This window comes from Lithobates pipiens, unplaced genomic scaffold (genome assembly GCF_037356315.1).
Source record: "Lithobates pipiens isolate NorthernLeopardFrog02 unplaced genomic scaffold, aLitPip1_a1.2 Scaffold_10, whole genome shotgun sequence".
Classification (NCBI taxonomy): Eukaryota; Metazoa; Chordata; class Amphibia; order Anura; family Ranidae; genus Lithobates; species Lithobates pipiens.
The window spans coordinates 55333742-55360592 of NW_027507686.1; the positions used below are offsets into that span (position 1 = coordinate 55333742).

General features: G+C 48.5%; 1 long non-coding RNA gene across 1 annotated transcript; it reads left to right on the forward strand.

The window, feature by feature from the left end:
* On the forward strand, nt 1-26071 carry LOC143941715 (uncharacterized). Its single transcript, XR_013264400.1, has 3 exons — nt 1-139; nt 10060-10108; nt 25958-26071. It is a non-coding gene; the product is annotated as an uncharacterized LOC143941715 (long non-coding RNA).
* Nucleotides 26072-26851: the final 780 nt, after the last annotated feature.

A 26851-nucleotide genomic window follows, 5' to 3' on the forward strand; every position in this document is an offset into this window, starting at 1 on the left:
CCCCCCCGCACAGAGCACAAGCTGGCTGTCTCACACTCACTCACAGCCCCGATGTACAGACAGGAGAGGAGTCGGGTTACTCCTCCCTCCAGCCTCTATCCCTCACTGGAGGAGGAAGAGGACGTTTCACATTCACACGGTGACTGTCTGCAGATACAAAAGAGGAGGATTGGGGGAAGACAACCTACCTCACACCTACCCTTTCTACTCCTCCAGCAACTCCCCTCTATTCTTTGGACACCCCCCAGACACCACCTCTCTTCCTCACCCCCTCCCAGACACCCCCTCTATTCCTCACCTCCCCCCCCACACCCCCTCTCTTCCCCACCTCCCTCCCAGACACCCCCACTATTCCTCACCCCCCAGACACCCCCTCTCTTCCTCACCTCCCTCCCCCCATTCTTCCTCACCCCCCTCCCAGACACCCCCTCTCTTCCTCACCTCCCCCCACAGACACCCCCCTCTCTTCCTCACCTCCCCCCAGGCACCCCCTCTCTTCCTCACCTCCCCCCCCAGACACCCCTTCTCTTCCTCTCCTCCTCCCCCCCAGACACCCCCTCTCTTCCTCACCTCCCCAGACATCCCCTCTCCACCTCACCTCCCCCCCAGACACCCCCTCTCCACCTCACCTCCCCCCCAGACACCCCCTCTCCACCTCACCTCCCCCCCAGACACCCCCTGTCTACCTCACCTCCCCCCAGACACCCCCTCTCTTCCTCCCCCACACCCCCTCTCTCCCTCACCTCCCCCTCCCCAGACACCCCCTCTCTTCCTCACCTCATCCTCCCCCCAGACACCCCCTATATTCCTCACCCTCCCCCCCAGACACCCCCCCTCTTCCTCACCTCACCCTCCCCCAGACACCCCCTCTATTCCTCACCCCCCTCCCAGATACCCCCTCTATTCCTCACCCCCCCAGACACCCCCTCTTGCTCAGACACCCCCTCTCTTCCTCAACTCCCTCCAGACACCCCCTTTTTTCCTTCCCCACACCCCCTCTCTTCCTCACCTCCCCCAGACACCCCCTCTCTACCTCACCTCCCCCAGACACCCCCTCTCTTCCTCCCCCCAGACACCCCCTCTCTTCTGCTCCTCCTCCCCCCCAGAAACCCCCTCTCTTCCTCCCCCACACCCCCTCTCTTCCTCACCTCCCCCCCCAGACACCCCCTCTCTTCCTCACCTCCCCCTCACCAGACACCCCCTCTCTTCCTCACCTCATCCTCCCCCCAGACACCCCCTCTATTCCTCACCCTCCCCCCCAGACACCCCCCCTCTTCCTCACCTCACCCTTCCCCAGACACCCCCTCTATTCCTCACCCCCCTCCCAGATACCCCCTCTATTCCTCACCCCCCCAGACACCCCCTCTTGCTCAGACACCCCCTCTCTTCCTCACCTTCACCTAGACACCCCCTCTCTTCCTCAACTCCCCCCCAGACACCCCCTTTTTTCCTTCCCCACACCCCCTCTCTTCCTCACTCCCCCAGACACCCCCTCTCTACCTCACCTCCCCCCAGACACCCCCTCTCTTCCTCCCCCCAGACACCCCTTCTCTTCCTCTCCTCCTCCCCCCCAGACACCCCCTCTCTTCCTCCCCCACACCCCCTCTCTTCCTCACCTCCCCAGACACCCCCTCTCCACCTCACCTCCCCCCCAGACACCCCCTGTCTACCTCACCTCCCCCCCAGACACCCCCTCTCTTCCTCCCCCACACCCCCTCTCTCCCTCACCTCCCCCTCCCCAGACACCCCCTCTCTTCCTCACCTCATCCTCCCCCCAGACACCCCCTATATTCCTCACCCTCCCCCCCCAGACACCCCCCCTCTTCCTCACCTCACCCTCCCCCAGACACCCCCTCTATTCCTCACCCCCCTCCCAGATACCCCCTCTATTCCTCACCCCCCCAGACACCCCCTCTTGCTCAGACACCCCCTCTCTTCCTCACCTTCACCTAGACACCCCCTCTCTTCCTCAACTCCCTCCAGACACCCCCTTTTTTCCTTCCCCACACCCCCTCTCTTCCTCACCCCCCCAGACACCCCCTCTCTACCTCACCTCCCCCAGACACCCCCTCTCTTCCTCCCCCCAGACACCCCCTCTCTTCCGCTCCTCCTCCCCCCCAGATACCCCCTCTCTTCCTCCCCCACACCCCCTCTCTTCCTCACCTCCCCAGACACCCCCTCTCCACCTCACCTCCCCCCCAGACACCCCCTGTCTACCTCACCTCCCCCCCAGACACCCCCTCTCTTCCTCCCCCACACCCCATCTCTTCCTCACCACCCCAGACACCCCCTCTCTTCCTCACCTCCCCCCGCAGACACCCCTTCTCTTCCTCACCTCCCCCCCAGACACCCCCTCTCTTCTTCACCTCCCCCCAGACCCCCCTCTCTTTTTCCCTTCCCCCCAGACACCCCCTCTCTTTTTCCCTCCCCCCCAGACACCCCCTCTCTACTTCACCTCCTGTAGATCTATACCTTATTATTACAAGAATGTTATTAAAAATGAACCTCAGTGATCTAAACAGAACATGAAACCAAGATAGCCACAGCAGTTCCAGAAGATTTACCCCCCCCCCCCCCCCGACCAGGCCATTTTCCTCACCTCACCCTCCCCCAGACACCCCCTCTATTCCTCACCCCCCTCCCAGATACCCCCTCTATTCCTCACCCCCCCAGACACCCCCTCTTGCTCAGACACCCCCTCTCTTCCTCACCTTCACCTAGACACCCCCTCTCTTCCTCAACTCCCCCCCAGACACCCCCTTTTTTCCTTCCCCACACCCCCTCTCTTCCTCACTCCCCCAGACACCCCCTCTCTACCTCACCTCCCCCCAGACACCCTCTCTCTTCCTCCCCCCAGACACCCCTTCTCTTCCTCTCCTCCCCCCAGACACCCCCTCTCTTCCTCCCCCACACCCCCTCTCTTCCTCACCTCCCCAGACACCCCCTCTCCACTTCCCCCCCAGACACCCCCTGTCTACCTCACCTCCCCCCCAGACACCCCTCTCTTCCTCCCCCACACCCCCTCTCTCCCTCACCTCCCCCTCCCCAGACACCCCCTCTCTTCCTCACCTCATCCTCCCCCCAGACACCCCCTATATTCCTCACCCTCCCCCCCAGACACCCCCCCCTCTTCCTCACCTCACCCTCCCCCAGACACCCCCTCTATTCCTCACCCCCCTCCCAGATACCCCCTCTATTCCTCACCCCCCCAGACACCCCCTCTTGCTCAGACACCCCCTCTCTTCCTCACCTTCACCTAGACACCCCCTCTCTTCCTCAACTCCCCCCAGACACCCCCTTTTTTCCTTCCCCACACCCCCTCTCTTCCTCACCCCCCCCAGACACCCCCTCTCTACCTGACCTCCCCCAGACACCCCCTCTCTTCCTCCCCCCAGACACCCCCTCTCTTCCGCTCCTCCTCCCCCCCCCAGAAACCCCCTCTCTTCCTCCCCCACACCCCCTCTCTTCCTCACCTCCCCAGACACCCCCTCTCCACCTCACCTCCCCCCCAGACACCCCCTGTCTACCTCACCTCCCCCCCAGACACCCCCTCTCTTCCTCCCCCACACCCCATCTCTTCCTCACCACCCCAGACACCCCCTCTCTTCCTCACCTCCCCCCGCAGACACCCCTTCTCTTCCTCACCTCCCCCCCAGACACCCCCTCTCTTCTTCACCTCCCCCCAGACCCCCCTCTCTTTTTCCCTTCCCCCCAGACACCCCCTCTCTTTTTCCCTCCCCCCCAGACACCCCCTCTCTACTTCACCTCCTGTAGATCTATACCTTATTATTACAAGAATGTTATTAAAAATGAACCTCAGTGATCTAAACAGAACATGAAACCAAGATAGCCACAGCAGTTCCAGAAGATTTACCCCCCCGACCAGGCCATTTTCCTCACCTCACCCTCCCCCAGACACCCCCTCTATTCCTCACCCCCCTCCCAGATACCCCCTCTATTCCTCACCCCCCCAGACACCCCCTCTTGCTCAGACACCCCCTCTCTTCCTCAACTCCCCCCCAGACACCCCCTTTTTTCCTTCCCCACACCCCCTCTCTTCCTCACTCCCCCAGACACCCCCTCTCTACCTCACCTCCCCCCAGACACCCCCTCTCTTCCTCCCCCCAGACACCCCTTCTCTTCCTCTCCTCCCCCCCAGACACCCCCTCTCTTCCTCCCCCACACCCCCTCTCTTCCTCACCTCCCCAGACACCCCCTCTCCACCTCACCTCCCCCCCAGACACCCCCTGTCTACCTCACCTCCCCCCCAGACACCCCCTCTCTTCCTCCCCCACACCCCCTCTCTCCCTCACCTCCCCCTCCCCAGACACCCCCTCTCTTCCTCACCTCATCCTCCCCCCAGACACCCCCTATATTCCTCACCCTCCCCCCCAGACACCCCCCCCTCTTCTCACCTCACCCTCCCCCAGACACCCCCTCTATTCCTCACCCCCCTCCCAGATACCCCCTCTATTCCTCACCCCCCCAGACACCCCCTCTTGCTCAGACACCCCCTCTCTTCCTCACCTTCACCTAGACACCCCCTCTCTTCCTCAACTCCCCCCAGACACCCCCTTTTTTCCTTCCCCACACCCCCTCTCTTCCTCACCCCCCCCAGACACCCCCTCTCTACCTGACCTCCCCCAGACACCCCCTCTCTTCCTCCCCCCAGACACCCCCTCTCTTCCTCACCTCCCCAGACACCCCCTGTCTACCTCACCTCCCCCCCAGACACCCCCTCTCTTCCTCCCCCACACCCCATCTCTTCCTCACCACCCCAGACACCCCCTCTCTTCCTCACTCCCCCAGACACCCCCTCTCTACCTCACCTCCCCCCAGACACCCCCTCTCTTCCTCCCCCCAGACACCCCTTCTCTTCCTCTCCTCCCCCCCAGACACCCCCTCTCTTCCTCCCCCACACCCCCTCTCTTCCTCACCTCCCCAGACACCCCCTCTCCACCTCACCTCCCCCCCAGACACCCCCTGTCTACCTCACCTCCCCCCCCAGACACCCCCTCTCTTCCTCCCCCACACCCCCTCTCTCCCTCACCTCCCCCTCCCCAGACACCCCCTCTCTTCCTCACCTCATCCTCCCCCCAGACACCCCCTATATTCCTCACCCTCCCCCCCAGACACCCCCCCCTCTTCTCACCTCACCCTCCCCCAGACACCCCCTCTATTCCTCACCCCCCTCCCAGATACCCCCTCTATTCCTCACCCCCCCAGACACCCCCTCTTGCTCAGACACCCCCTCTCTTCCTCACCTTCACCTAGACACCCCCTCTCTTCCTCAACTCCCCCCAGACACCCCCTTTTTTCCTTCCCCACACCCCCTCTCTTCCTCACCCCCCCCAGACACCCCCTCTCTACCTGACCTCCCCCAGACACCCCCTCTCTTCCTCCCCCCAGACACCCCCTCTCTTCCTCCCCCACACCCCCTCTCTTCCTCACCTCCCCAGACACCCCCTCTCCACCTCACCTCCCCCCCAGACACCCCCTGTCTACCTCACCTCCCCCCCAGACACCCCCTCTCTTCCTCCCCCACACCCCATCTCTTCCTCACCACCCCAGACACCCCCTCTCTTCCTCACCTCCCCCCGCAGACACCCCTTCTCTTCCTCACCTCCCCCCCAGACACCCCCTCTCTTCTTCACCTCCCCCCAGACCCCCCTCTCTTTTTCCCTTCCCCCCAGACACCCCCTCTCTTTTTCCCTCCCCCCCAGACACCCCCTCTCTACTTCACCTCCTGTAGATCTATACCTTATTATTACAAGAATGTTATTAAAAATGAACCTCAGTGATCTAAACAGAACATGAAACCAAGATAGCCACAGCAGTTCCAGAAGATTTACCCCCCCCCCCCCGACCAGGCCATTTTTTGCGTACTTTTACTGACAATTGCGTGGTCATGCGACGCTTTACCCAAATATAATTTATTTCCTTTTTTTTTACCCCAACCCGAAGGAAAAAAATTACATACAGCTATGTGATTTTGCTCTGAAGGGCCACCCTACCACAGAATATATGTGTGGGGCGGTCCGGAATCGGTTAATAAAGCCTAATTGCATCCTTTTTGGGAAATCGCTCATCCCAGTGCTGCCGAGACATTGGTCACATGATTGCTGCAGAAAAGATGGTAACCAATTAGACACAGCTACTGATTGGCCAGTTCTGCCTGAATTACAACATGCTACAGCTGGGTGCACACGTGACTGTCGGCTTCTCCAATTGTATTAACGTGTTTTTCATGCATGATCAGGAGTAAGGGGTTTATTGTTTTGGTCATTTGAAAGGTGGTGACTGGCTGTTAGGCAGTTACATGCGTTTTTCAGCCACTCCCATTGATTTCTATTGGGCTGAAAACACGATCCTGCCGCAGGGAAGTGCCTGTACTTCTCTGGGATGACCGCACTAGGCCTCATAGAATAAAATGGAAATCTTCCTGGTGAATGTTGTCCTACATTTGGAAACATGAGACTCATTGCTCCAGTCTGTGACCAGCAACCTACAAGGCTGATAGTAAGCCAAATTAAAGTATTTATAGTAGTTGCATTTTACCCACTTGTGGCAAAATCGCATACCTGTACATCATTCTGCCACAAGTGGTTGTACCAGGGTGTGCCTCACCCCGGTAAACCATTTTTAGAGCCGACGGTCAGCTTTCCTGTGATATTAACCGATGCGGCGAAGCAGCCGCTCGATTGTTATCACAAGCAGTGGTTAGGGACGTCCCCCACCCCCGCCATCCTACAGCCTCTCTGCCCAGGCCCAAGCGACAAGCCAGCACGTCCGCCCACTCTCCGGAAATCCGAACAAAGCCAGAATTGGCATTGGTGTCTCTGATATAGTAACCCAGAAGTGATGTCACTCCCAGTATATTCAGCAGCCAATAGAGCCAGTTTTAAAAATAATGGCAGTGTTAAAAGCTGCCGATATTTGTGCCTTGAATACTTTGACGTACAAAGGAGGGATTTGGGGTCTTATAGATCCCAGATCCCTCCAAAAAAATACTCAAAAATGCCGCAGTTGATCCTCACTTTACATCTACTTGTTTGGGTGGTCCCTTCTTGACCCTCATTGACATTGACATTTTTGAGTATCTTGTTTCTGTTGTTGAGGGACCCCACCCTAATGGGTGGGGCGGTTTTTTATTTGCGATAAGCGGTAATCCTGGACTATTGACCCCGGTGTTTTTATCAATTATTTAGTCAGGTCCCCCCAAAAAAATACCTGAGACGTGACAATTGCTGTCACAGGGATGTTTACATTTCTTGTGACAGCAATTAAAGTGATTAAAAAAATAAGAAAAACAATTTTTTTTTTAAAGTGCCCAATCCCTCCGCGCCCGCACCCGCCAATGTAAATCGTGTTCAAACCACAAACGTGAGGTATTGCCACGATTGTTCGAGCAAGAGCAATAATTCTAGCACAATACCTTCTCTGTGACTCTAAACGGGTAACCACAAAAATATTTTTAAAGCGTCACCTATGGAGATTTATAAGTACTGTAGTTTGTCGCCATTCCATGAGTGTGCGCAATTTCAAATCATGACATGTTGGGTATCTATTTACTCGGTGTAACATCATCTTTTTCATATTATACAAAATAGGGCTAACTTTACTGCTTAAGTTTTTTTTTTAAATTCATTGAAGTGTATTTATTTTCAAACAATTGCATTTGAAAGACCACTGCGCAAATAGTGTGACATAAAATATTTAACCACTTGCTTACTGGGCACTTAAACCCCCCTCAGTCCCAGGCCAATTTTCAGCTTTCAGCGCTGATGCACTTTGAATGACAATTGCGCGGGCATACAACACTGTAACCAAATGAAATTTTTATCATTTTTTCCCCACAAATAGAGCTTTCTTTTGGTGGTATTTAGTTACAGCTGGGAGTTTTATTTTTTGCTAAACAAACAAAAAAAGATGCAAAAAAAAAAATCATATTTTAATAGTTTATTCTAAAATTTTGCAAACGGGTAATTTTTCTCCTTCATTGAAGTGCGCTGATTAGGTGGCACTGATAGGCTGCATTGGTGGGCACTGATGGGCTGCATTGGTGGGCACTGATGGGCTGCATTGGTGGGCACTGATAGGCTGCACTGGTGGGCACTGATAGGCATAGTTAAGGCGGCACTAATAGGCACAGATAAGGCGGCACTGATGGGCACAGATGGGTGTCACTGCTGGGTGGCACTATGGGCACTGCTGGGTGGCACTGACGGGGGGCACTTACTTTTATTCAGGATGGCACTGCGGGGGGCAGGTGGACACTGGCAGGGGGCAGATGGTCGCTTGAATTGCTGGCCGTGATCGGGACTGATGTCCCGATCACGGCCGCCAGTGATCGGCTTTTTTTTTTCTCCTCGCGCTGTCAGAGCGAGGAGGAATACTAGCCGATTACCGGCTCCGTTATATCACCTGATCAGCTGTCATTGGCTGACAGCTGATCACGTGATAAGGGGTCGGGATCGACCCCTTGCACGGATCGGTGATCAGGCGAGTCTCATGGACTCGCCGATCACAGAGCGCGTCGCGCGCGCCCCTCAGGGGGCGCGCAGGCCGCTCGTGCACGGGACGACGTCAATAGACAAAGTCCCAGAAAAGTAGGTCCGCGCTAATGCCGTCATTTGGCAATAGCGCGGATCCCAAGTGGTTAAACAACCACCATTTTATTCTCTAGGGTCTCTGCTAAACTATATAATGTTTTTGGGGTTTCCAAGTAATTCAGACTTAAAAAAAAAAATTCAGACTTTACCAAGTGTCAGAAAAAGCCTGGTCTTGAAGTGGTTAAATCCATGTAGTGTTATTTGAATACATAAGTGCTTTTGCAGCTTCAGCAGTGGTGCTGCTTTGTCCCTCTGCATGATGGGTCATCACACAGCTTACCCTGCAGACTCTCTACTTCTCCCTGCCAGAGCTGCTGGGCTAGAGAAGAGGAGAAAAAGGACTCTGCGGGTTCTGGATGACAGTCCCACCTAACACTCAGGCCGCGTACACACGCGGGGACTGTTCGCCCAACTTTGTCCGCTGAACAGTGTTTCGGCAAACAGTCCGCTCGTGTGTGGGCTTTCAGCGGACAGTTTCAGCGAACAGTCCGCTGAACAAGGTTTTTCGGAAATTCCGAAAAACTGTCCGCTGAAACTTTGTTTCAGCGAACAGTCCCCTCGTGTGTAGGCTTGTTCGTCAAACTAAGTTCCGCGCATGCTCAGAAAGGATTTACACGCCGAAAGTTATAATGCAGTGTATAGGACGTCGTATTTTTCGTCCCGTCGTACGTGCCGTTCACGTCATCGCGCACGGTTTCAGCAAACTGTTCGTCCGTCGTGTGTGGCCATGTCCGTCCATGCTAATTTTGAGCGGACTGTTTGCCGAAACTGTTTGACGGACAAAGTTGGGCGAACAGTCCCGCGTGTGTACGCGGCCTCAGACAGCAGGAGGGCAAGGATTGGCTGCAGAATATCCTGGGAAGGGAAAGCCCACCCAGGGAGCCACGTAGGGCTGCTGGGAACTATAGGGATTTGTGGGTGATGTAGTCCCCATCTGGAGATGTTAAACTTAGCGACTTGGTGGTACCACAAGTCCCAAAAGAAATTTGTGCCAGATGGAGGAGAAAGGAGAAGTCTGGGCTTGGAGGCATGACCCCGATCACTGTAATGAGCCAATGACTTGGCTCTTTAAACATGTGATTGGCTGTGTCTAATCACAACCAATCACATGTAAATATGGAAGTTCTGTTCATCGGTTCCCCTCGCCTCACATTGACAGTGTGTGAGGAGAGGAGAACCAATCAGCGGCATTTCCTCGCAGGAGAGACCTGTACAGATAATCAGGGCACTGATTATCAGTGCTGCATATCGGTGCCACCTCAGTGCCCATAAGTGTCGCCTCCTGAGCGCACATCATTCTTTTTCTGTCTGTATGTACACTGCACAGTGCCACTTCTCTTGTCCTGTATGCTTGGTGTAATTCTCTATAATGCTCTAATTCTTTCTGGACTCTACAAACATTGGTGTGGCACTAACTGCTTTTCTTATGTTTTTGGATTTCTTTCAGGACCCTCATGGAAGTGGGATTGCTGTGCCATATGAGACCACCTCTGAAGGTAATTGGCATGATTATCTGAATGGGTCACCTGCACTATTTGATATTAAAAACAGAAGGTCTACTACATCTTACACAAGTACATAGATTGCGAGCTGTCTGGTATCAGGAAATGGTGGGTCACTTTACAGGGTTGTGAGGTGCCCCTTATGATAGGAATGGATGGGGAATCGTACATTGCAGGTTATTGGGTACAGGTGTGGATGCAAGATGGAGTCACAGTTTGGAGGGTGATCCTTAAGAAAGGTAAAGGGGGGGGGGGGGGTGAACATCACAGATTAGGAGGTGCTCATTCCTAGCTACGTAAAAAAAGTGAAGGCAGGCCTTCACCATTCTTGATAGGCCCCAGTAATGTGAAAATGTTTACTAAATTGTATTACTGTCTTTTGTAAAACTAATAAAAATTATGGAAACAGTCCATATTTTTTGTTTTGTTTTGTTATGTTACCTGAGTATAGATCTAGGTTTGTCCCAAGCATGGTTGAAGCCATTTACTGTTGACTGTCTCACTACATCTGCTGGTAGACTATTCCAAGCATCAACTACCTGTTCAGTAAAATGTTAGTTTCTAAGATTCATTTTGAACTTTCCTCCAGCTAGTTTGCGGTCATGTCCCCATTTGCTTGATTTTGTTTTTTTTATTGAAAAAACTGCCCTTCTGAACCTTGTTCACCCCCCTTTAATGCATTTAAAGGTTTAAGGCTGGCTTCATATATGTGAGTGTTTCTCCGCATCCAATTTGCATGAAATGCGAGTAAGACCGGCTCTTAATGGAGCAGGTTCAGACAGGTCCGGGTTGGCCGGGGAGCGGATTGCAAAAGGGTCCTGTGCGTGTTTGTGTCCAGGTCAGGTGCAAATTCAGGCAAAAATTCCGCACCTAAATCGGTGAAAAGGTAGAAACCCACGGCCACACATATGAGAATCCGGCCTCAATCATGTCTTCCCTTTCCCTTCTTTCCTCCAGACTGTACATATTAAGTTCCTGAAGTCGCTCTCGATATGTCTTCTCCCCCAAACCTTTCACCCGTCTCTAGACTCGTTCTATCTTATCGATGGCTTACAGTCGGCATGTTTATGGATGGTGAGGAGGAGGAGCAGGAGTCACAGACTGCCCAGAATTTAGGATGGAGATGGAGTCTCAGATTGCCAGATGGTCCACAGTGACCTCCTGAGTGCCTTGTGAAGTCTCCTGAGGGTTAGGTGGGGGCATTTCACTGTTTGATTATGACAATGAAGCCTCTTGTACTCACAATAAACCAAACTGATCATCTCTGCTAAAGACCAAATTATTCAGTTGAACTTTCTACCAAGGATTAACTATACCCCCAGAGATTGCAACCCTACTGTCTCCCCTATCTACAGTAGATATCAGACTGAGATAGGCACCCTTTATCACATGGCGTGGAGTTGTCCCAAATTGGGCAACGGCAGGGGTCACCTTGTGCCACAGCAAGCAGGTCCAAGCACCAGAATCCATTGATCTTCTGCTTACCTTTAAAGTTCCTCTATGGCTCCTCTTCTATTTAGCAGAGACTATCTTCAAACATGCTGCCTGTAAAGGGTGGGTCACAGGTGGTGAAAGCTGAGTGGCTCACCCATGGGTGGCCTCAACTGAGTCACTCAGCTTGCATAAGTCTGCATCTTTCCTTTACAGCTTCCATAGACAGGGGGGAATGGGGGTTTTACCTGGAATAGCACATTGCAACCCTGGATGAGAACTCGCTCATTGCCAATGCTTACTAGCCCACAGCATTGCAGTGAGCAAATGTATCACTGTTATGTAGGCACAATCAGTGACGTTTCCATACAGGGACACTGGAGAAATCAGCAATGACAGGGGAGTTCTCCACTATTCTGTCACCATTCACACACCTGTACACAGCACTTCCTCCCACTCCAAAGAGCTCACCCTCAGGACTCCTGGGGCTTGTAGGATTGTCACATCAATTTCCATGAAAACCAAGAAAAAAAATAAACCTTTTTGTGTCAAAATACTTTATTAAAAGAGCTTACATAGATACAAAATGTTTTATATAACATAATTATAAAATGACTTCAAGCATTTCAACACGTACACCAAAGATTAAACTGCGAGGAGTTTCCAGAACAAAATACTAAAATATTTAACATCCATACACTAACTTTTTTTATAAAATAAATTCTAAGACCTAAAGCAGGCCATACATTAACCACTTCAGTACCGAGGACTTTCACCCCCTTCTTGCTCAGGCCAATTTTAAGCTTTCAGCGCTGTCGCACTGTGAACGACAATTGCGCATTCATGTAACACTGTACCCAAATGAATTTTTTAATAATTTTCTTCACACAAATAGAGATTTCTTTTAGTCCAGAGAATCACAAGAGAGATATACACCACCGCTCAAAGGCAGGTCCTGGGAACTCAGAGATAATTGCTGCAGGTGAAGGGATCCGGGTGCGAGCCACAGCATGCAGATAATGTGGATAATGACAGAACTCTGTACGGCCGCACTCCAATGCTAAAACGATGCTTTATTCAAATAATATTTAGGACACAGCAAATGACATCACAGTGAAAGATGCTAACAGATGATGCGTTTCGCACTAAGGCTAGTGCTTACTCATAGCTGGTACCCCATAGCACACTGCATGTGTCCCCATATACTCTCCATAGCGCACTCCATGCTTCCCCAATACACACTCCTACACCCCAAAGCACACTCTATGCATCCCCCATACACTCTCCAATACCCCATAGTGCACCCCATGCATGTCCCATACACTCTCCTATACCCTATAGCGCACTCCATGCATCCCTACACACACTCCTATACCACATAGGGCACTAAGGTTTAATCAAGTACGTAATTCCAGATCTAAGCTACATTACATCATGTAAGTCACTTTTTTTTGCACTGTATATTCTTCCTTGCTTTTTTGTGGGAAACGATGATGCCACATGTTGTACCTAATTTGCAATCTTTGTTCTGTACTTGGAACTTTTCCATTGTATGTTCTTGTTTACAGAATAATACCTTTGTGCAAAAAATAATAATATCAACAGGCAGTTGAATACTTACATGGAAATTAAATGCTTACTTAAAGCGGAGGTCCACCCTAAAGTGGACCTTCCGCTCATCGGAAACCTCCCCCCCTCAGGCGCCACAATTGGCACCTTTCAGGGGGGAGGGGGGTGCAGATACCTGTACAGTACAGGTATCTGCACCCACTTCCGGGATAGCTCTCTGCGGAAAGGGGTGTAGATTACGCCCATTTCCGCAAGTGCCCGCCCCTTTCCGCAAGTGCCCCGCTGCCTGCTGGGAAACACACAGATCCCAGAGGCGGCAGCACTCGAGAGACGATCTAGAGATTGGCTTCGGGTGCCGACATCGCGGGCGCGCTGGACAGGTAAGTGTCACTATTTTAAAAGTCAGCAGCTGCAGTATTTGTAGCTGCTGGCTTTAAAAAAAAAAAAAAAACGCGGAGTCCCGGTGGACTCCCGCTTTAACATACAACACATTAACCTACAACAGGGGACAGGAGAATCCAGACAGATATGAAATTCAATGACATTGCTTTGATTTGGACCATCATTTTAAGATGACGAGGCTCCCCTTAGACCTGGTTCTATACAAATCTATGCAAATTGACAATTGGTCACCATGTGCCAGGAGCACCAGCAACCACTCCCTTTATGCACGTTGTGGATACAACATGGGCTGTCCCTTCCTCTGACGGGCCCACTGCACTTGAAGAAATGTGCAACCCCAATGACATGGAAGAATTCTTCTTCAGCTTCAACCAAGGTGAACCCGTGCAAAACAAAGCAAAAGGATATTTTTTTGGTGACTATCCACAAGATGGCCCTGTTTGTGTGCATTTTATATCCATAGGAGGACAATATAATGCAAGACTGGTCATACAAGAATTTTTTCGCCTGGATGTATGAATTTACAGTACATGTAGAGAGGGATAGACTGGTGGGGTTAGGTGGAGTTCTGCAATACAAGCTGGTTGGGATTTTTAGTGCAGCAGAGGAAGGAAGCTGGGAAATCTGGAATTCTGTCAGATCTATAGCTATTTTTTCTGAGAGATGTGCATGCTCTGACAAGATAAACCAAAAAAAAACCAAAAACTTTTGGATAAAGTGGTGAGTGTTTGGAACCCGGGTCTGGTTTCTAATGTTCTCTCTGTCCCTCGTGGGCAGATTTACACTGTGTCTTGGTAACCATTTACACCGGGATTGAAAGTGAGGAAAATTCTAAATCACGAGCTGTCACCAGAACAGGAATAGTGACATTTTCCAATGGGAATACTTTTTCGATTGACAACTAATAAGAGGATTTTCCCCTTGCTTTGTAGAGATTTTCTCCTGTTTTGACTACAGGAAGTGAAAGGAAATCTCCCCAATGAGAAACGCATAGCAAAAAATAAAATAAAAAACAAACAAAAAAACAGCAGTTTACCTTTCATGCTATTAAAAAGGGGTGGCCTTTAGATATACCTTATTTTTGTGAGCCTTGAGGATCACAGGAATTACACCGTACTGTTGCCTACAAGGAAGATTGGACCCCCATCCTTTCTTCTACCCAACATGCCCCAGTCCTGTGATAAAGCAATACCAAGGGCATGAACAAAAACATAAGGCTGGAACTCTGTGCCCCAATGGACCCCAAGAAATTAATTTTATGGCACTTAAAAAACAAAATGTTTTATATATATATATATATATATATATATATATATATATATATATATATATATAAGAAACTTGAGACATCCAAAAACAGTCAAACTTGGGCATTTGGAAACAGCTTAAAAAACAAAAATAAAAACAAAAAAAACACTAAACAAGACTAGGAACTGCCTGCAGCCCAGGGTCTTTTTGGATTACCAATGCCCGAATCTGAATGGATGAGGTGGGGTGCCAATACTACCACAGGCGCGAGAGTATTGAGGATCAACCTTATGCTCCAGACCAGGATAGAGATGGTAACCCCCAGAAGTAAACGTGGCCAGAAACCAACCCAGAGTCAGCAAAAGCTGAGCAACCAGAAGAGATGGAACAATAACAATCTCGGGCATGTTGGGTAGAGCAAGGGTTAGACTTGCGGGCTGTTTTGGAAAAGTTGCAGGGTGCCAAGTCAGCGGGAATAAGGGGAAAAAAAGGTGGTTAATTATGTTAATCATCAGGGGGTCCCTGTCCTCAGGTGAGTAGCCAAGAGGGCCCCTGTCCTCAGGGGAGAAGGAGGGACTCTGTCCTCAGGAAAGAAAGGAGTCTCTGTCCCCAGGAGAGAAGGGAGTCCCTGTCCTCGTGGAAGATAGAGTGTGATATGGGGTGGACTCACCATGACCAAGTTTGCAGGTCCCTCATTTTATGGTTGTCTGGGCTCCCTCCAGCAGCACGGATGGGCGATCAGCATATCCCCAGGGAGCACAGCTACAGCTTGACATGCTCTATCTACAGCACACTTTTCAAAAGAACAAAGAGTACACAGAACAGTGGCGTTGCGTCCATAAGGGGTGCAGCCCCGTCTCTCCTGGCACCACTCTTTCACCATAGATAGATTAATGCATTGCATTGTAATCCTGAATTACAGTGGCGGGGTGTTTTTTGCAAGCACCTGATTAGAGCCATAGGCTCTAATAGATGCCAAAAAAGATGAACAGCGTCATTCTGTGCGTTCGCTGTTCATTTAGTGTTGTGTTAGCAAAGCAAAGGAATTTGATTTGCTAACACTGAACCGCCTCTTAGCCAATCAGGTGCTCGGGTCTGTTACCTGATTGGTTGAAACATCAGGCGCAACGTCAGGTGCTGTGATTAGATGCCTGAGAGAGGATGGAAGAAGACATGGAGGAAATTTATGGGTACAGTGGCTGCAATCGTTTTATAGCAGCAGGAGTGGCACTGTCACGAGCAGACAGGCAGGAGGAGAGAGGCTTCGGATGACAGAGGCAAGTAAACTGACCAGGGTGTCAGGGCTCAGCAGCCATGATGAACCGTGATCTGTTTCACGAAGGGGAGGCCAGAACAAGGTATTTCAGGTGATATGGGGGGCGGGGGGCCAAATAACACAGCACAAACACTGTGCTGCATAACATGCTTTAAACTGAAGTTCCACTCAAAAGTGGAACTTCCGCTCGCTCCCTCCTCCTTCCCCCAACGCCAGGCTAGTAAGAGAGTGTAGCGTGCTTCGCGCATGCACAATAGAGACCAGGCCGTGAAGCAGCAATGCTTCACTGTTGGGTTCCCTTACCGGCAATTGCGGCAGCAGCAGCACCCCATAGCTGATGGAAACGTCACCTGCGGCGCCGACATCGCTGGACTCCAGGACAGGTGAGTGTCCTAATATCAAAAGTCAGCAGCTACAGTATTAACACTTTTTAAAGAGCGATTATGACAGCTCCTTATTTGTATTATCCCCCTCCCCACCCGAAGATTACAGAGGTGGGGGCGGCATGGAGGATTTCTACTAAAAGAAGAAGAATCAGCACAATGGACACATCTTAAAGTTGTAAACTCTTGTGTTTTTTCACCTCAATGCATCTTTATTTATTTATTTATTCCCCCCCTCCGGTGTTGTGTGTGATCTTCTTTATTTAAAACAAGCTGTTGTGTTTATTGAAGATGCAATCCAGGTAAGGATAGGAGTATGAAATATGCTCTTTTGTGTTGCACAGATTACAGTTCTGTTTTGGGTCTACATGGAATCTCTCTGATCGCTGGAATCAGGATTATTTAGTGATGTGAAGCACAGGGCCAGCTATAATTCAATGTCTTTGGTCCACTTTTAAGTGGTAACTCCACTTTTTTGGGAAAAAAAATAGCAAATAAAGAAAAAAAAAATACAGCGTGTACTATTGCGATACAAGTCATATTGTACTTGAATGCTATTAAAAACGACCTTTCCTTTTCAATCTGCAGCAGCTGTAATATTCTATAAATGCAAAGCAATATGGCTGCATGGAGTTGTTCTTTACACAGAATGTGTACTGACCTCTCCGCAGAAACATCATTTACTGCTTGTGTGATTGGCTCACCAGCTTTCCCAGAAGTCTGCACTAAGATACAAGTCAGATTTCAGGCATCCCCTACAACAGAAATGTCATTTTTAATGAGATATTTCCAATAGGAACATGTCTAAAGGGATGCAGGTCCAGCAGCTTTCCTCATTAGTGCCCTGCAGCTGCCACAGCTGACTGATAATTATGAAACCACTTCCATTAGACCCACTCAGTACAGGAACACAGACAAACACACATGGATTTCTTCAGAATGTGAATGGATCATGCAGCTGTGTGCCACAATCAAGCAGACAGGAGGATATATACAAAGATATTATATATATATATATATATATATATATATATATATATATATATATATATATAAATATTTTTTTCAGACACCCTAGAGAATAAAATGGCAATCGTTGCAATACTTTGTCATGCCGTATTTGCACAGCGGTCTTGTTTGTAAAAAAAAAAGGGAAATTTTGAATTTAAAAAAAAAATAGGACAACAGTAAAGTTAGACCAATTTTTTACATTGTGAAAGATAATGTTACGCAGATTAAATTGATACCCAACTTGCCACGCTTCAAAATTGTGCCGGCTTGTGGAATGACGACAAATTTTGATATTTAAAAATCTCCATAGGCGAAACTTAGAAATTACTACAGGTTACCAGTTTTGAGTTAGAGGAGGTCTTTTTCTAGACATTGCTCTCGCTCTAACTGTTGTGGCGATACCTCACATGTGTGGTTTTAACACCGTTTACATATGTGGGTGCAACTTGCATATGTGTTTGCCTTTGCATGCGAGTGTGGCGGGACGGGTCACTTAAAAAAATTCCTCCCCTTTAAGACCATTGAATGGAAGAGACATTTGATGTCTCTTCCGTCATCCAAAGGTATGGAGTGGAGTGGAAGCCATCATTCCCTCACTCGACTTCCAGCCTCAGAGGGGAAAGGATCGGATTGTCTCCACCGCTACCGATGGCTCCTGTAATCGGCGGAGATGACCGAAAACGCGACGGGAGGGGGGATGGGTACTTCTCCCGCCGCTGATAAAAGTGATCTGGTGGTGACCACTTTTATCTGAAAGCGGACCACCTGCCATACAAAATACTGGGGTTATGGCAGATATTAGCTCCCATAACAACGGTATTCAATGTCAAAGTACCAACGTATAACGGCGGCGGGCAGTCCGGAAGTGATTAACTTGTATAAGAGCGGTGTGAACAGCGAGCTTTGATGAAGGATTTGTAGAGCTTTCGGCAAGTTTTTTTTAAGCTTTTAAATTGTGGCTTGACAAATCCCAGGTGCCAGGTCACCACGGCGACTAGAAATTGCACCCTGGCACCTGTGATTTTTGTCAGTGACAGGTGCCTTTGCTACAGGGCAGGCTATGGGGTCTTGGCCAGGAAGGTGGAGGCGGGTCAGGCATCACAGGCCCTCTGGACAGAGAGCTGCTTGGCACCACCAACATTAGTGAACATGATTAACGGTGCAGCGATGACGGAGCAGGAAAAGAGTGGCGCAGCAGCTGCTGACACGGTGGGAGGGGCGAGCGGCCAGCAGAGTGAAGTCCAGCTGGGGATTCCTGGTGGCCTGTCACCCCCACTGCTGCTGCTGCTGCCACCCCCCCCCCCGGGTATTGCAGGAGTTGGTGGCTCTGCTCAGGAAGACATCAGCCTGGCTCAGGAACATGGGGGATCTGGAGTCGGTGGTTTCCCGGCACCCGAGCACCCTGCTGCTCTGGCTGGAGGAGCGGCTGAGTGGGGAGAAGGGGTGCTGAGCTGGGGGCAGTTCATAGAAATGCTGGAGAGCCCACAGGCCAGGATGTCCAGCCCGGGCACACACTGCACACAGCAAACTGATTTTTTTATTTTATTTATCACTTGGATGCAGAACTTCTATTCGATATTTTTTCCTTTTATCTTTGCTATATCATATTCAACATTTTCCCCATAGTAGGCTTGCTGAGTCTGGTAGTCCACCAGACTTTATGGCTTAGTTCATTCGTTATTTTCCTTTTGCGGTAGGGAAGTGGATACAGTCAATTTTAATGTTAGCCCCGTAATAAAAACAATGGAGAGAAGCGCTAATCTCATGTGAAAACCTAGAAAAATATAGAGTATATGTACTCTACAGTGAGGGGAAAAAAGTATTTGATCCCCTGCTGATTTTGTACGTTTGCCCACTAACAAAGAAATGGTCGGTCTATAATTTTAATGGTAGGCTTATTTTAACAGTGAGAGACAAAATAACAAAAATATGCAAAAAAAAAAACAAACAAACACATTTCAAAAAAGTTTTTATATATTCATTTGTATTTTAATGAGTGAAATAAGTATTTTATCCCCTATCAATCAGCAAGATTTCTGGCTCCCAGGAGTATTCTATAAGGTAACAAACTGAGATTAGGAGCACTCTCCTAAAGGAAGTGCTCCTAATCTCAGCTTGTTACCTGTATAAAAGACACCTGCCCACAGAAGCAATCAGATTCCAATCTCTCCACCATGGCCAAGACGAAAGAGCTGTCCAAGGATGTCAGGGACAATATTATAGACCTACACAAGGTTGGAATGGGCTACAAGACCATCGCCAAGCAGCTTGGTCAGGAGGTGACAACAGTTGGTGCGATTATTTGCAAATGAAGAAAAACAGAATAACTGTAAATCTCCCTCGGTCTGGGGCTCCATGCAAGATCTCATGAGAATGGTGAGGAATCAGCCCAGAACTGCACGGGAGAATCTTGTCAATGATTTCAAGGCAGCTGGGACCATAGTCACCAAGAAAACAATTGGTTACACACTACACTGTGAAGGACTGAAATCCTGCAGTGCCTGCAAGGTCCCCCTGCTCAAGAAAGCACGTGTACAGGACCGTCTGAAGTTTTCTAATGAACATCTAAATAATTCAGAGGAGAACTGGATGAAAGTGTTGTGGTCAGATGAGACCAAAATCAAGTTTTTTGGCATCAACTCAACTTGCCGTGTTTGGAGGAGGAGGAGGAATGCTGTCTATGATCCCAAGAACACCATCCTCACCATCATGGAGGTGGAAACATTATGCTTGGGGGTGTTTGTCTGCTAAGGGGACAAGACAACTTCTCCGAATCAAAGGGATGACGGAAGGGGCCATGTACTGTCAAATCTTGGGTGAGAACCTCAGCCAGGGCATTGAAAATGGGGCGTGGATGGGTCTTCCAGCATAATGATGACCACAACACATGGCCAAGGAAAAAAAGGAGTGGCTCAAGAAGCACATTAAGGTCCTGGAGTAGCCTAGCCATTCTCCAGACCTTAATCCCATAGAAAATATATGGAGGGAGATGAAGGTACAAGTTACTTAATGGCAGCTTTGAAAACTTATTGACTTGGAGAGGATCTGCAAAGAGGAGTGGGACAAAATGCCTCCTGAGATGTGTGCAAACCTGATGGCCAACTACAAGAAACGTCTGACCTCTGTGGTTGCAAAGTCATGTTTTGCAAAGGGGTCAAATGCGTATTTCACTAAATGTAAATCCATTTCTAACTTTTTTTTTGAAAAACGCATTGCCGTCGTCCTTGCTGTGCTTTTTGGGCGCTAGCTGTGCGCTTTTAACCCCTGCTAGCGGCCAAATAAAGGGTTCAAAGCGCTGCTGCCACGGCGCTTCCCATTGATTTCAATGCTAAAATATTTCCATTTATCGGTTATATCTATCAAAATCCATAGGTCATTTTTGGCTTTTAAATCTATGAGGGATGGGGGGGGGGGGGGTTGTGCTAGAAGTGATTTGGGCTGGAAGGAGGGATTGGAGTGGGATGCGAGTTGGGAGGCAGGATTGGGGGACATAACTGTAGTGTATACTACCACTTTGAATTTTTGAATTGGATATACTGATGACAAGTGACTCGCTGCTGAAGGCACCTTATAGCTTATCCGTATCTAAATGCACTGCTGTAGTGATTGTCAAATTAATTTATGCAAGAAAGCTAACTTAACATTGGTGTGCAAGGATGTAAATAATGGTAATTCAAATAATGTGACATTGAGCAAATAAATATCTAAAAACGTGAGAACTCATAATACAATCCATACCACTTTAGGTGATGATTACAGTGCAATAAATATTTAAAAAAGAAGATGCAAATAAATATATAAAATATGTAGGCATTCATCTGCCAATATTCAATGATTGCTATGAAGACGGCAGAATATTAATTATGATTTATAGACTGTGATATTGGGGTGTTTAGCTCAAGTGGATAGATGCATTTAGGTGCAGTGAGTCCACATCAGACAGGCATTTATAGTTAAGGGCCTGGTAGACCATGTTTATTAAAGGGAAAAACAAAACAAAGGTCCATCCAGGAATCCCACGCAGGGGTCCAAGCTTCAATTAAATACACGAAATCAAAATCTCTTGTACTATGTCTGCAGTCTCTGATCAGCTCCTGTACTATATCGGCAGTCCCTGATCATCTCCTGTATCTTGTCTGCAGTCTCTGACCATCTCCTGTACTGTCTGCAATCTCTGACCATCTCCTGTACTATGTCTGCAGTCTCTGACCATCTCCTGTACCATGTCTGCAGTCTCTGACCATCTCCTGTATCATGTCTGCAGTCTCTGACCATCTCCTGTATCATGTCTGCAGTCTCTGACCATCTCCTGTAGTATGTCTGCAGTCTCTGACCATCTCCTGTAGTATGTCTGCAGTCTCTGACCATCTCCTGTATCATGTCTGTAGTCTCTGACCATCTCCTGTATCATATCTGCTGTCTCCGCCCATCAACCGCACTTTGTCTGCAGTCTCTGACCATTTCCTGTATCATGTATGCAGTCTCTGACCATCTCCTGTACCATGTCTACACACTCTCTGACCATCGCCTGTATCAGATTGGCAGTCTCTGCCAATCTCCTGTACTTTTTCTGCAGTCTCTGACCATCTCCTGTATCATGTATGCAGTCTCTGACCATCTCCTGTACCATGTCTACACACTCTCTGACCATCTCCTGTATCATGTATGCAGTTTCTTAACATCTTGTGTACTTTGTCTACAGTCTCTGACCATCTCCTGTACCACTTCCGCACACTCTCTGACCATCTCCTGTACTATGTCTGCAGTCTCTGATCATCTCCTGTACTATGTCGGCAGTATCTGATCATCTCCTGTACTGTCTGCAGTCTCTGACCATCTCCTGTATCATGTCTGCAGTCTCTGACCATCTCCTGTATCATGTCTGCAGTCTCTGACCATCTCCTATAGTATGTCTGCAGTCTCTGACCATCTCCTGTATCATGTCTGCAGTCTCTGACCATCTCCTATAGTATGTCTGCTGTCTCTGACCAACTCCTGTATCATGTATGCAGTCTCTGACCATCTCCTGTACCATGTCTACACACTCTCTGACCATCTCCTGTATCATGTATGCAGTTTCTTAACATCTTGTGTACTTTGTCTACAGTCTCTGACCATCTCCTGTACCACTTCTGCACACTCTCTGACCATCTCCTGTATCATATCGGCAGTCTCTGCCCATCTCCTGTACTTTGTCTGCAGTCTCTGACCATCTCCTGTACCACTTCCGCACACTCTCTGACCATCTCCTGTACTATGTCTGCAGTCTCTGATCATCTCCTGTACTATGTCAGCAATCTCTGATCATCTCTTGTACTGTCTGCAGTTTCTGACCATCTCCTGTACTGTGTCTGCAGTCTCTGACCATCTCCTGTATCATGTCTGCAGTCTCTGACCATCTCCTGTATCATGTCTGCAGTCTCTGACCATCTCCTATAGTATGTCTGCAGTCTCTGACCATCTCCTGTACTGTGTCTGCAGTCTCTGACCATCTCCTGTATCATGTCTGCAGTCTCTGACCATCTCCTGTATCATATCTGCTGTCTCTGCCCATCTACTGTACTTTGTCTGCAGTCTCTGACCATCTCCTGTATCATGTATGCAGTCTCTGACCATCTCCTGTACCATGTCTACACACTCTCTGACCATCTCCTGTATCATATCGGCAGTCTCTGCCCATCTCCTGTACTTTGTCTGCAGTCTCTGACCATCTCCTGTACCACTTCCGCACACTCTCTGACCATCTCCTGTACTATGTCTGCAGTCTCTGACCATCTCCTGTACAACGTCCGCACACTCTCTGACCATCTAGTGTATCATGTATGCAGTTTCTTAACATCTGTACTACAGTGCCTTGCGAAAGTATTCGGCCCCCTTGAACTTTTCAACCTTTTGCCACATTTCAGGCTTCAAACATAAAGATATAAAATGTTTATTTTTTTGAAGAATCACCAACAAGTGGGACACAATTGTGAAGTGGAACGAAATCTATTGGATTTTTGAAACTTTTTTTAACTAATAAAAAAATGAAAAGTGGGGCGTGCAAAATTATTTGGCCCCCTTGCGTTAATACTTTGTAGAGCCACCTTTTGCTGCGATTACAGTTGCAAGTCGCTTGGGGTATGTCTCTATCAGTTTTGCACATCGAGAGACTGAAATTCTTGCCCATTCTTCCTTGCAAAACAGCTCGAGCTCAGTGAGGTTGGATGGAGAGCGTTTGTGAACAGCAGTTTTCAGCTCTTTCCACAGATTCTCGATTGGATTCAGGTCTGGACTTTGACTTGGCCATTCTAACACCTGGATACGTTTATTTGTGAACCATTCCTTTGTAGATTTTGCTGTATGTTTGGGATCATTGTCTTGTTGGAAGATAAATCTCCGTCCCAGTTTCAGGTCTTTTGCAGACTCCAACAGGTTTTCATCCAGAATTGTCCTGTATTTGGCTGCATCCATCTTCCCCTCAATTTTAACCATCTTCCCTGTCCCTGCTGAAGAAAAGCAGGCCCAAACCATGATGCTGCCACCACCATGTTTGACAGTGGGGATGGTGTGTTGAGGGTGATGAGCTGTGTTGCTTTTACGCCAAACATATCGTTTTGCATTGTGGGCAAAAAGTTAGATTTTGGTTCCATCTGACCAGAGCACATTCTTCCACATGTTTGGTGTGTCTCCCAGGTGGCTTGTGGCAAACTTTAGACGAGACTTTTTATGGATATCTTTGAGAAATGGCTTTCTTCTTGCCACTCTTCCATTAAGGCCAGATTTGTGCAGTGTACGACTGATTGTTGTCCTATGGACAGACTCTCCCACCTCAGCTGTAGTTCTCTGCAGTTCATCCAGAGTGATCATGGGCTTCTTGGCTGCATCTCTGATCAGTCTTCTCCTTGTCTGAGCTGAAAGTTTAGAGGGACGGCCAGGTCTTGGTAGATTTGCAGTGGTCTGATACTCCTTCCATCTCAAAATGATCGCTTGCACAGTGCTCCTTGGGATGTTTAAAGCTTGGGAAATCTTTTTGTATCCAAATCCAAATTTAAACTTCTCCACAACAGTATTACGGACCTGCCTGGTGTGTTCCTTGGTCTTCATGATGCTCTCTGCGCTTTCAACAGAACCCTGAGACTATCACAGAGCAGGTGCATTTATACAGAGACTTGATTACACACAGGTGGATTCTATTTATCACCATCAGTCATTTAGGACAACATTGGATCATTCAGAGATCCTCGCTGAACTTCTGGAGTGAGTTTGCTGCACTGAAAGTAAAGGGGCCGAATAATTTTGCACGCACCACTTTTCAGTTTTTTATTTGCTAAAAAAGTTTAAAATATCCAATAGATTTCGTTCCACTTCACAATTGTGTCCCACTTGTTGGTGATTCTTCACAAAAAATTAAAATTTTATATCTTTATGTTTGAAGCCTGAAATGTGGCAAAAGGTTGAAAAGTTCAAGGGGGCTGAATACTTTCGCAAGGCACTGTATAGCTGCAGTTTCTTACCATCTCTTGTACTTTGTCTGCAGTCTCTGACCATCTACTGTACCATGTCCTCACATGCTCTGACCATCTCCTGTATCATGTCTGCAGTCTCTGACCATCTCCTGTACTATATTTGTAGTCTCTGACCATCTCCTGTACTATGTCTGCAGTCTCTGACCATCTTTTGTACCATTTCAGCACACTCTCTGACCATCACAATATTGTATTATTTTCAAAATTGTCGCTCTTTTTTAGGTTTATAGTGCAAAAAATAAAAACCGCAGAGGTGATCAAATACCACTAAAAGAAAGCTCTATGTGTGGTAAAAAAAGGACTTTAAGTTTTTTTTGGGTACAGCATTGCACAACCACTTAGAACCCCCAAACAATATAATTTTTTTTCTAACACCCTAGAGAATAAAATGGCGGTCATTGCAATATTTTCTGTCACGCAGTATGTGCACAGCGGTCTTACAAGCGCACTTTTTTTGAAAAAAATACACTTTTATGAATTAAAAAAATAAGACGACAGTAAAGTTAGCCCAAATGTTTTTTTTTGTTTTTTTTTTATATTGTGAAAGATAACGTTAGACCGAGAAAATTGATACCCAACATGTCACGCTTCAAAATTGCACCCGCTCGTGGAACGGCGACAAACTTTTACCCCTAAAAAAATCTCTATAGGCGATGTTTAAAATATTCTACAGGTTGCATATTTGGAGTTACAGAGGAGGTCTAAGCTAGAATTATTGCTCTCGCTCTACCAATCGCAGCGAAAACACACATGTGTGGTTTGAACACTGTTTTCATATGTGGGCACTGCTCACGTATGCGTTCACTTCTGCACATGAGCTCGGCGGGACAGGGTGCGTTTCAAAAAATATATATATTTATTTTTCTTATTTATTTTACCTTTTTTTTTTTTAAACTGTTCTTTAAAAAAAAAATGTTATTACTTTTTTTCCTATTACAAGGAATGTAATCATCCAATTCATGTATGTGTTTGTTAACCCAAAAATCTCATTCTGTCTGCTTCTTGGATGGTACAGCCCTGAGAAATTGGCACTTCTCTGATCTGTCCCAGAAGTACTTCAAAAAGAAGGTGAAGGAGACCGAGGATATCGAACCCCCCAGACAGCTACACTTGCTGAGTGAGCGCTATCAACCCATCACCCATGGAGGTAAGTACAGTGGGGAGGGTGCTGGGTGTTCATTTACCTCTTCATTTTTTCTGACAAGGTTGTCATTTTATATAATAGATAAAGGTGAGTGTTTTTCTGTTATAATTTGAATTTGTGACCACATTTTGTAGTCTGGTCTGGAGTGCTCACTTGAGACCCGCTGGCGCTTTCAGAATGAAATTTAAAATGTAAACCAATACCATATACTCTCATCTCGCCTGCCCTCCTTCCACCCCCTGCACTTGCCCCGAGGGTGATAAGCTGTCATTGCCCACACAGCCAGTGAAACTGATTTGAAGAGGTCTCTCTCCAATCTCCCCCCTAACTCTCCTCTCAGCCCCCCTCCTTCCCCCTCTCTCTCACTCCCTCTCTCAGCAAGACCTCTCCCCTCCCTCTCTCAGTTCCCCCTCCCCTCCTCCCGCCCTCTCTATCCCCCTCCCCGTCTCTCTGTTCCCCCCTCCCTGTCTCTATCTCCCCCCTCTCTCTCTGGTCCCCCCAGCTCTCTCTCTCTGTTCCCCTCTCTCTGCCCCCCCCTCTCTATCTCTCTCTGTCCCCCCTCCCTGTCTCTCTGTTCCCCCCTCCCTGTCTTTATCTCCCCCCTCTCTCTCTGGTACCCCCCTCTCTCTGTTCCCATCTCTCTGTCCCCCCTCTCTCTGCTCCCCTCTCTCTGTCCCCCCTCTCTCTGTCCCCCCTCTTTCACACACACACACACACACACACTCTCTCTGTGTGGAGCACTCAGTAGTGATATAGGTAGAAAAC